Here is a 12,150-nt window from a genome sequence, read left to right as displayed (position 1 = left end):
AACTAATGAGTTGGTATGGCATAAACAACAAAGAGAGAATAGTCCAGACAAGGTACATGTTTGTATTTATGAATCTAGCTCATGCATGCCAAAGCTACACAAACAAAAAATTGAGCCAGTGCAAGTGTGTGCCGGTAATGAGAGAAATATTGACATCTATGAAAGGGTAACTTACCCTATGAAGCAAACCTATACAACATGAAGGCTAGTAGGGTTGCCAAGGTATCATCAGCATGTGAGATGTACTCGGTAGTTAGTCCCTCGTGATCGGAGGCTGCCCATTACGCAGTCTACAGATGGCCTTGAGGACCATGCCCTTTGTGAAGAAGGTAGCGGTGGTGGGGGTAGAGGTGACTGATGGGGAATATGATAAGAGCAAGCATGCATAGCAGTGCCATGTGTCCAGGCATAGATTTGGAGGGGGGGGGGGGGGGGGGGGGTGGTGAGGGGATGTTCTCGGACTTTCCTCTAGGCCTCTTTGTAGTGCAGCCCTAAGGAGAGTCCGTTTAACTCATCCTCTTTCGGAGCGTAGAACACCCATTTCTTGCGTTGGGTGAGGCATTGAGAAATCAGTTTCGCTTGGCGGTTCGTGATTTGTCCGACCGCAAGGTGCCTTGGCGGTCCTGGAGTTGGCGGTAGATGTGGTTGGAGTAAACAAGTTCAAGCTCGTGATCAAAATGAACCTGGGTGTAATGTGAGATGGGGGGTGGTGGTGGTGGGGGGACGGGTGGTGTGCAAGTAAGAGTGAAAGAGAGGTAGGCATGGTCAGCATCAAAGGGGGGTGGTGGGATGGAGAAGTCTAGGAGAAGGCGTGCCAAAGCCGGCCAGAGATCCCATCAAGTAATCCACGGTGCTGGTACTTTTCAAGCAAGAGAAGGAGGTGAGGGCATCGGAGGAGCGCCATCGGGACATCCCGTTATAGATAACAAGACCATGTGCAACTCCCAGCTCAAAGAAATGTCTCCCATACATCATGAGCTCCTCCTCATGGTCCTGTGATGATCTCTGTAACTCCATATCAGTGATGACCAGCTCCTATACAGTCTACTAGGGTCGTCCAGATCAAGTAGCGTTAACTTCCCCGAGCAGGATGACTTCCCCTAGCTGTGAACTCCCCATATAATGGTGACTGGCCATGTTGTGCGGCATAAGGGGAATGGCTCGGTGCATCCCTAACAACATACTCCTGATGATGTGTGGGTCTCACCTCGGAGATCTAACTCCCACTGATACCCGACTATGTATGGTAAACCCCTCTCAGGGCTCTGATAAGTGTGTGTATAGAAAATGGCATCCCTACCTATGAGAATCTCCCTCAAATCTCCTGGTATTGACCACATGGTGACATTGCAGTTCTCATAGACCACGCGTCCCTATTCAAGACTGCGCGCTCAATGATAATGAGCCTGCCATCTCTATAGATAGCCCACTTCCACCTATGGGCTTTATGAACTATCACCATCGCCTCATCCCAATGTGCCACTTGTGCTAGGGTGAGATCATCCCCCATGTAGACCTGTGTGCCCTCGAGAGCAGCCAGTATGTCTAGGAAGGCATGTCTGCTCGTGGCATCATAGAATCTAACGATGAGGGGACGCTCTCATGTCATATCCTTCCAGTCTTCCATGTACCTACCAAAAGGGGGAAAAGGGGAGGGGGAATCCCCACCTGTAGCCCCCCGCACTCGCAAGTGGAAGGCCCTATCCTTCGTGCATTTCTCCTCCTCGCGAGTCCCATGTATCATCGATGCTCTATGGGGGTTTGTGCTTCTTCACCATCTCCAACCACTCTTTCTTGGTGGTCTCCTGCAACTTATCACTCGCAGCCTTCAGATATTCCACGTCCATCCTTAGACCCTCCTGTATATTAAGTTTCCCTTACTCCACTGCATGGTCCTTGACAATAGCCATTTTTGCCCGAAGTTCCCCTATCACTGGGCCAGCCTCTGGCATTCCTTGTTGTTGCAACATGGTATCTTTCAGCGTTCAAATCTCCTCCTCCTAGCGGTTCACCTTTGCCTCCAATTATGCAATCTTGTTATTCTTGCCTTGTAACTCCTTGTGGAGGCCTTCCAACTGTTTTTCATGTTGGTTCATGACCCTATCCAACACCTTCTGCTATCACCATTTGGCCACCCCATTGGTCCACCTGTGCTTTCTCATTATGTAAGTACATTGGACTAGCGTCCATAGCAGTTGCCTATGCCGCGAATTGAGCCACTCATGTGATACTGTGGACTTGGCTTTTCACTGGGACTTGTGTGCTTGTGTACACATGCCCGGAAATGCATGGAGGCTTGGTGTTCCATTGTATTTGGTACGTCGTGTACTTGTCTGGAGCACGTCTATTTTTGTATAGTCTCATGTGAACGGGGATTGTCCATACCAATGCTGCACTGCGTGAAATCTCTGTGTTTGCCTGCAATTGAAATTGCATGTTGTTTTTCATGCTTACCTGACCAATGTGTAGTTCCAAGCAAGGGGACGCTTGCCCATGAACCGTGCGTGTGAAACTCTCTGCTAACATGGTTATGTGGTATGTGACAGGTGGTAAGTATTGGTCATAAACCTAGCCTTAGGAATCAACATGGGTTTATAAGTGAGTGTGTACACACTTCATTAAGTTTTCAGCCACCAAAGCTCACTTATAAATTATCACCAGCCTTATGTTTGCACTCACTGGTATCCCGAGATGGACAAAACTCAATGCCCACAGCCCAGACCTTATCCCCTTTGTACAAGGGGAGCAACCAACCATGTGTCCATCCCAACTTGCACCACAAGTCACTTGTCCTCTCTATCTGACACCTAGGGTGGACATCTTACCATTTCTCTCTTCCCCCTCTCTCTCTAGAAGTTGATGAGGTCTTTTGGCTGTATTTTCTGCACTTTCTTCTTCCCAACTCCATATCCAAGCTTGCTAATATATTTTCCAAGCTTCCAAGAGTGTTTCCACGTGGTGTTCACTGACCCACACATTCCCAATGACTGTAATTCAGCAAAATAGCTCTTATATTTGCTGTAATTTCTGGTCTTTTTTCTAAAAAACCTAATTTCAACCTTCTTTTCTCAAGTTGAACCATAGGGGAAGCTTTCCTAGGGTTCCCTTCATCCTCTTGAAGACTTCTGTCGTAAAGGATCGCGACAAATTGAAGATTTCAATACTCCAAACGCTTCCATCGCGAAGACTTCAGTTGTCATCGACTCTACTTGCAATTAGTAAGCTTTGATGCTTAAATATGGAACCAGGTAGTAAGAGGGAGGAGTACGACTCCATGTTCACATACCCCGTGTAGTGTTACGTTGTCCTACGTGCTCTCTTGCAAATTGTTGTTACCATGTGTTGGTGGAACAATAGAGAGAAAATGGTAGGGAGCATGGGCACTTGAGATGGTAGTTTCAGTTGTAAAACTACACAAACAACCACATTGTTTGCGATACTATTTTCATATGCATTGGTATGGAAATCTGGTAAGAAATGCCCATGACACTATGTACTTGATTCTCCCAAGATAAATATACACTATTTGAGGGAGGGGTCAACCATTCCAGCTCATTATGCATCTCTTGTCAATTCAACAAATTACATCTTGTATTGAGCATGTTGTCCATTAAATCTTGGTAGATTTAAGTGTATTGATTAGCATTGTGTTCAACCAAGTTACAATGGTATCAAAGCATACGATTCTCTTTCACTTCTATCCTGAAAGACGATCACCGCGAACACTAGCTATCTCTATACTTAGAACACTATGGACAGCCGTAGAGAGAATGTTGGAGATGCTACACAAGAGGTGGAGACAATGCAATGCATGCTTCCAATGCTTTACAAGAAGAGCAAACTCATGTAGTGCACACAAGGGAGCAAGAACACGTGGGACAGCCATCCCGTGGTAAATGAAATGATATATTAACGTCTTCAGAAGGCCAAAATGACCTATGAGACCAAAAAGGTTACAACAATTGGTGGATCTGATACAATGTCTGTGTAAGGAAAGCTAAAAACAACTAAACAACTAACTGAAACTGAAACAACTACGAGGAAAAGTACGGTACTAGGAGCTCCTAATGGATAACATCTTGGAGGAAGAAAAGTCCATAGCCTTGAGGGCTGAACTTTTTTTTTTCGCGAAAAAGATCATTCAATTAGTTAAAGAAAAACAATCGCAAAGGGCTAAGTACAACCACGACAGGCTAAATACAGCATCACCTCATATAAGGACGGCAGACAAATGAGCAATAGAAAAGAGATGCTTCTCCTCCGACTAGCCGCTCTGTGAGAAGAAGGCTATCTCATACAAGGGGAGGGGGAGGGACCAACCATACAAGTGGTCTGTAATGCCAAATGGAGTCACCACCTCTATCTATGAGAAAAGGGCCAAACCTCCAAAGTCTCAAGAAGGCTTTCCGCCGCTTTAAAACTCAGGATATTGCAAATGCATGCCCAAACAAGAAGAAGTGTGATAATGTGAATCCATCAAAGCCCAATGTGCATATGGTTGAGGATATGTAGGGAAACACTTCACATGATAGTAAAGACAGGGTTGTATATAAAGCTTGGGGAGATCAACCTGCAATGTGCATATGGTTCCGGATGTGCAAGGCAACACTTCACATGATAGTAAAGATAGGGTTGTATGTAAAGCTTGGAGACAGCTCAAGGATCAGCCTGCTTTGTTCATGTTTGATGATTGTGCAACTGAGAACTTCGTATCTACAAAGATGGCAACTGCTTTGAGTATTAAAGTAGAGAACATGGGTCCTTAAATTGAAGCAAGGGCAGCCTTTGTTATTACAGAAGTGCACATTATGCCCATTATTGGCAAGTTGCACATACACATTCAAGGATAAGTGGATCATGAGGACTTTCTTGTAGCACCTTTGAATGGCCGTAATGTATTGCTTGGGAAGCCTTGGCACATGCACATTGATCCGCGCAAGACTTACAAGACCAACAGGATCACCTTCATGCATAAATACCGAGAGCATCTGATTGATGCTCGTGAAGAGGGTGATACCATTCCACTTGTATCTCATGTACAAATTAATAAACAAACAAAGAAGAGTGTCTTGTGTACTTGATTTTTGTACGGAATCATGTTGAAGAAAACAATGTGCATGTAAACACTCTTAGTAATGATAGGCTGAAATTCTTGCAAGAGTACAATGATTGTTTTGCTGATGAGTTACCAAATGAGTTGCCACCCGCACAACCGGAAGATCATCGCATTGATCTTGTGCTAGGTAGCTCACCACCTAATAGGCCAACCTATCATGTGAGTGCATCCCAATGAGAGGAGATCATGAAGCAGGTAAATGAGCTTCTTGAGAAGGGTTTGATTCAGCTAAGCTCTTTCCCATATTGTTCACCCGTCCTCTTGGTTCGAAAGAAGGATGGATCTTTTCGTATGTGTATAGATTATAGAGCTTTTGTAACATGCAACAGAAGTATTAGTAATTAAGGATCCTCTCACACAAGTCTCACACCGCCTTCTGTATCCTGAGTTTCGCAAGTTTAGCAATCCACTTTTATGACCTTTAACTTTAAGAGATTTAGAGAGAGAGAGAGAAACTGTACACCAGATTGGGTCCCGAATTACCCACTGAAGGACCCCCTCCTATTGCTAGGAGTATTTGCTTTTATTACTTTGAAGGGAATGACTTTGGACTCACTTTGAACTATAGATAAGTCAAACGCAAGATCTCTGAAAGACCAAGAGTCGGGCTGAGCTGTACACGGCTGTAGAAGCACCAATGATGACCGATCTCGAGCTTATGCACTCCTCCCAATGGAATATAGGAAGGCTACAAATCTGAGGCTGAGATATGGACTGTTTGGGACTGTTCTAGACTATGTATGAATGTTGTGAACAAATGAATGCATGCAGGTTACCTTCACCGAAGTGAAGTAGCAAAACGATGATGATACGAATGCAGAAAACTGGTTGTATGCACAAAACGCAAGGTCTTTTGGAGGGCTGAATGCTATGGACAGTTGTGTTTTGCTGAGGGAAGGTTGAATGCTCCAACGATGATGCTCCTTGGGCTGAGGATGAATCGTTTGCTGAAAACGTTGAGGAATCCTGAGATCTATGGGCTGAATGGTCAATCATTTATGCTCCTTGTGCTGAAGGTTCAAACGCTTGAATGCTTGATGGCTGAATTATGAGATAGATTAGGTATGAATCTGGATGCTATTTATATGAGTGCTAAGGGGCTGGTTGGTTGGCTGTAGGGTTGGCCGATTGGATCTCTAATACTACATGACTGGATATTATAAGATAAATGGGTTATAGATGGTATTTAAATGATAAATAAATACTATAAAATATGAAAAAATTACCGGATAAAGATCAAAAGCTTCTGCAATGGTCCAGGTGGCCTACATACATATGCGATGAATGCTATGCATATATGCACACATGTCCTGATGCAAACTCTAAGGCTTCTATGACATCTATATGCATGAATGATTCTCTCCAAGTGGGTAAGGGACTGAAATTGACTAACTCACTCACTAAAGCTGAGGAATGACCTACGTACCTCGTGCCTGACATATCTTGGACTGAGAATTACAATGGGGTCAAGGCGTATGACAAATATCAATCCTAAAGGATTCTAATATTGTACAATGTTGCACTGATGATGATGAGCCATCTTGTAACCATGCACTACAGTGCAGAGTGCATGTGACACTTTCGAATAAGCTTACAATCAAGAATCGGTTTCCAATTCCACGCAGATGACATCTTTGACGAGTTGGATGGATCCACATGCTTTAGCCAAATTGATCAAGAGTGGGTATCATCAAGTGCGTGTGGTGCCTAAGGATGTACATAAAACTGCTTTCAAGACAGCATTTGGGCTTTCTGAGTATCCTGTTATGCCTTTTGGTCTTACGAATGCCCCAGCTACATTCAATAGAATGCTAGATCGCAAATTCCATGGGTACAGGAAATTTACAAATGTCTTCTTTGATGACATCTTAGTCTTCTCCCAAGACCGAAGAAGAGCATATAACTCATTTGGCTATTGTTTTTGAAGAACTCTGCATGCATAGACTCTTCAAAAATGCAAAGAAGAGTGAGTTCTTCTTGGCACAGATACATTATCTTGGGCATATTGTGTCTAGAGATGGAGTGTGGATGGATCCTGCAAAGATTGATGCAATTTGGAATTGGCTCGAATTGAGAATCGAGATTAGTGCATGAGATCCATAGTTTTCTTGGATTATGCTCTTATTACCGGAGATTCATTCGGCACTTTGCATGGATAGCTTCTCCTTTGTATGACTTGACAAAGAAGAAGGCTACATTCAGATGGACTAATGTAGAGGGGAATGTATTCCTCAAATTAAAGGATACAACTACCATAGTAACAAAAAAACCTGTTTCTAGCTTTCGAAACCTCAAAACCTCGAAACTTTGAAAAGTTTTTAAAAAACCTCAAAATCTCTCCAATACGGTAGTTTCGCCCAAATTTCATGTTTCGTTTTTTTTTCTCGATTTTTCTGGGATTTTTATTTTTTATTTTTTCTTCCATATCACCTTTCCTCTTCTTCTCCTGCCTCCCTCCTTTCCTTTTTCATCTTCTGCTACTTCTTTCACCTCTACTCCACCTTCCTTCATTCTCTTCTTCTTTCTTTCTCTTGTTCTCTCCTCTTCTTCTCCCTTGCTCTTCTTCTTTCTTTCTCTTCTTCTCCTCTCTTCTTTCCCCTTTTTCTTCATACACCGTCCTTCAATGTCTTTAATCTTTCCCAAGTTCTACCTTCTCTTCTTCAATTTCTTAAGAGTCCTTGATTGAACAACTTGTGGCATCTGATGAAGCAAAATTGCCATAATGTCTTACCAAAATAAGGATTGTTCCCCAAGATGTGTGAGAAGACACCATGTTTGCATCATTACACTATGTTTTTAGATGGCTATATAAGTTCTTTAAGTATTTATACTATATGAAATTATTGATTTTTCGAAACCTCGCAGTTTCTTAGCTGAGGGATGAAACCTTTCGAAACAAAACCCGAAAAACCTCGAAATGAAAAAAACCTCGAAACGTTTCTTGTGACTATGGCAACTACTCATGGTCAGTGTTGATCATTCTGGATTTGCAAAAGCCATTTAGTGTGATATGTGATGCATCTAGAAATTGCATATGAGTTGTCCTAAATCAAGAGGGACATGCCGTGGCTTATGAGAGCCATAGATTGCATGATGTAGAGCTCTCTCTTGGCATTTATGAGAAAGAGCTCTTGGCTGTAATTCATGCGCTTACCATATGGAAACATTACCTTCTTGGGGTTGATTTCACTGTGAAGACATATCACCAAAGTTCGAGGTATTTTCTTACCCAAACTAAATTATCGGAGAAGCATATGAGGATGGTCAATTTCCTCTCTATGTTTCATTTTCGGATCTTGGACACCACAAGAAAGAAGAATGTAACAGCTATCTCGGTTGCCTCTAATGTGTCTGCCATGTGATTTCTATCATACGGATTGATGGCTGGTCATGCACATGCCACATATGTGATCAAAGAGGGTTATCTTATGAAAGATAATTACCTGTGTGGTGTCTGACATGAGGCAAAAGGTTTTGGATGAGTGCCATGCTCCTCCATATGCTAGTCATAGAGGCATAATGGCTACTAGGCACATGATTGAGCGGTATTTCTTTTGGCCAGGTATACACAAGAACATAGAGGCACATGTACGTGTATGTATCACCTGTCAAAAGGTGAAGTGTGATAGGCGAAAGGCACCAGGTTTGCTTCAGCCATTGTCTATTCCCACACAGCCATGGGAAAGTATTACAATGGATTTCATTATGTACTTGCCACAGACCCAACAAGGTCATGATGCTATTTGGACAATTGTGGACACGTTTAGCAAGCAAGCTCACTTCTTGCCGCGGTCAACAAGACCATCAAAGCTAAGCATATGGTTAAAATATATCTTGCACAAGTGTTCAAGCATCATGGAATGCCGAAGTCCATTGTGGGGGATAGAGATCCCAGGACTACAAGTCTCTTTTGGCGGGTCTTATTTGATAATATGGACACGAAATTGGACTTCTCATCAGCTTATTACCTCAAACAGATGGGCAAAGTGAGGCTGCGAATTCAACCGTGTTGGATCTCTTAAAATATTATGTGGTGGATCAGAAGTCTTCTTGGGAGAAGTACTTACCGCTTGTGGAATTTGCATACAACGACACGGTGCGTGCATCTACGGAAAATAGATTGTCTATGGTAAGGTGGTTTCGCCACCCATCCTTCGCACAAAGAATGAGATATTTGCAGCTGATAAAGATGTAGGAGACTTGGCTATTGCCTTTGCTCAGGTGCAGACAGCCATTGCGTGGTCACAAAAAGGTTGCCGACAAGCAAAGAAAGCAATTTGATGTCAAAGAGAATGATTGGGGATTGCTGAAATTTGAGAAAGCAAGACATGCAAAGAGGCCTGGCAAAGAGGATGCATACCCTAAGCTTGCAGCCAAGTACTATGGGCCTCTTCGAGTGATTGAGAGAATGAATGAAGCGGCTTTCAGGTTGGCATTGCCTATTCATACCAGAGTGGATGAGCTTGAGGAGATTTGAGGAGATTTTGCAGCCAGAACAGATTGTGAATCACAAGGAACCCAACCTTGCTACAAGCAAAGTTATCAAGTGTTATCTTGTGAAGTTCCCATTAATGCTAAACTCGAGGGGTGCACTACTAAGAAACCCTATGTATCACATGCGTTCAACGGGTGTTTTAAAAACCCCTTACCTATGAAATTTACATGAATAAAATGATTCCTTTTTCTTTGTGGACTTACTGGTTTTTTTTCCAAATTCGATTTAAAAAACACCTTCCATAAATGTATTTTTGTAAAATTTTGAATTAAAAAACCCCTTCATTTGAACTCACCTGCTATACTTATATATATTTAGGTGAACCTCCTGAGATACTAAATGGCTAGATAAAGAGCTCTTTAGAGATTACCTGCAATTGCTTGAGTCGTATTTGGATGCTTTTCAGTTCCGGACAACTGTTTAGAAGTCGAAAGAGATGTCCATTTGGCCACCCAATTCATCCACCTTTACTTCTCATTATGTATATATATTGAAATGACATCCAAGTTGAACCATAGGGGAGGCTTTCCCAAGGTTCCCTTCATCCTCTTGAAGACTTTTATCGTGAAGGATCGAAACAAATTGAAGATTTCAATATTTCGAACGCTTCCATCGCGAAGACTTCTGTTGTCATCAGCTCTACTTGCAATTCGTAAGCTTTGATGCTTAAATATGGAAGCAAGTAGTAGATGGGAGCAGCAGGACTCCATGTTCACATACCATGTGTTGTGTTCTCTTGTCTTGCGTGCTCTCTTGCAGATTGTTGCTACCATGTGTTGGTGGAACAATAGAGAGGAGATGGTAGGGAACATGGACACTTGAAGGGTATTGTGAGTTGCAAATCTACCCAGACAACCACATTGTTTGCAATACTGTTTTCATATACATTGGTATGGAAATCTGGTCAGAAATACACATGACACTATGTACTTGATTCTCCCAAGCTAGATATACACTATTTGAGGGAGGATTTGGCCGTTCCAGCCCATTGTGTGTCTCTTGTCAATTCAGCGAATTACATCTTGTATTGAGCATGTTGTCCATTAAATCTTAGTGTATTTATGTATTTAAGTGTAAATATTAGCATTGTGTTCAACCAAGTTACATCTACTCACCGGATGCCTTCTTGGTGTTGTCATGCACCGTCTTGATGTATGCCTCCGACTCTTGTAGATTCATTCTGGCTATTCCCCCTTTGTTTCTACCTTGGGAGCCCGAACAAGGTGAGTGAGATGAGGGCGGAGACGATGCGCAACATTGCACCAAACAGCACAACGAATGGGCAATGGGCAAAGCGAGAGTGCACAACAGCCCACCGAACAACATAGCTGATGTGCGAACAAGGTAGAGCAGTTGGCAGCGCAAGGCGGAGAGGGTGTCCACAGAGACGATGTCAGGCATCCAACTGTCTCTGAAGCCCCTTGGCTAAATCTGAAAGGACAACAATGTCATATGCATAAAGTAGTAGGGGGATCAATATGCCTGCCAGTGTGGGACCAGCCTTGCCAATGAAGCTCGAGATCTTATCAATGTAGAGGCCAAAAAGAGTGGGTGATAGAGTGCAGCCGTGTTTCACCCCAATAGTGTTGGAAATCTCAAATCTCCTCAATGTACCTCTTGGGGCTCTCATTCATCCAATGATGGGCGATGATGCACCAAACCATGTCAAATGAGACTCCTACCTCCTCTCGACGGTGTACGAGGCGGGCTAAGTGTACATTATCAAAAGCTTTGTCCACATAGCAGCAGTGTGATGCTCTACCCTCCTCGATGATGGCACGGAGGGTAGAGTAGCTCCTCCGAAGGCCTGCATGTCTTGAGACTCTCCATCCCTGTCTCTCTGCAAATGAACTGCACTACGCCTCTAGCACCCATCCGTAGAGTCTGGCCAATGTGTGGCCATTCATGATCGTCCTATAATTATAAGGATCAAGTGGATCCCCAGCGTTGAGTATGGGTTATGGTGTTAGCGGACCAAGAGGGTGGAAATCCTTCACAAAGGGCCCTATTGAACACGTAGGCCAGTAGGGGCGCCAGGGTATCATCGGCATGTGAGATGTACTCGGCAGTGAGTCCCTCATGATCCTGGAATCGCCCATTATGTAGTCTACGAATGGCCTTGAGGATAGTGGCCTTTGTGAAGAAGGTGGAGGTGGTGGGGTGGGGATCTAGTGGTGGAAGTAGAGGTAGCTGATGGGGGATATCATGAGGAAGAGTGCATAGGAATGCCATGTGTCCGCGCAGGTGATGGGTGTCGGGGGGCGATGTTCTCGAAGTTTCCTCCATGCCTCTTTGTAGTTCGGCCCTAAGAAGAGTCGATAAAACTCATCCTCTTTGCGAGGGTAGGCCTTTGCTCTTGGTGCTTTGTGATTTGCCCAATCCGTACCTCATGCTTAAGATGCTCATGCTTAAGATGGGAGCGTGTGACTCGGCATTCGTAATCATACCAATAGTCTTGAGGCATGGAACTGAAAGGTGGCTTGGCGGTAGGGAGTATGTGAGGGCGGGTAGGGAGACAGTAGGTTCCACATTGCGGAGT

General features: G+C 43.7%; 1 protein-coding gene across 2 annotated transcripts in view; it reads right to left on the bottom strand.

Annotated features, from left to right (window-relative positions):
* LOC147637388 (rab GTPase-activating protein 22-like) overlaps positions 1-12,150 on the bottom strand; it is a 186,267-nt gene that overhangs the window by 63,247 nt on the left and 110,870 nt on the right. The gene's annotated exons all lie outside the window — the stretch shown is intronic.

The sequence above is a fragment of the Cibotium barometz genome, chromosome 6, assembly GCF_041138505.1.
Source record: "Cibotium barometz isolate CiBa-2024 chromosome 6, ASM4113850v1, whole genome shotgun sequence".
Classification (NCBI taxonomy): domain Eukaryota; kingdom Viridiplantae; phylum Streptophyta; class Polypodiopsida; order Cyatheales; family Cibotiaceae; genus Cibotium; species Cibotium barometz.
The sequence above is the reverse complement of the archived record's forward strand: the minus strand, read 5'-3'. Positions and strand labels throughout refer to the sequence as shown.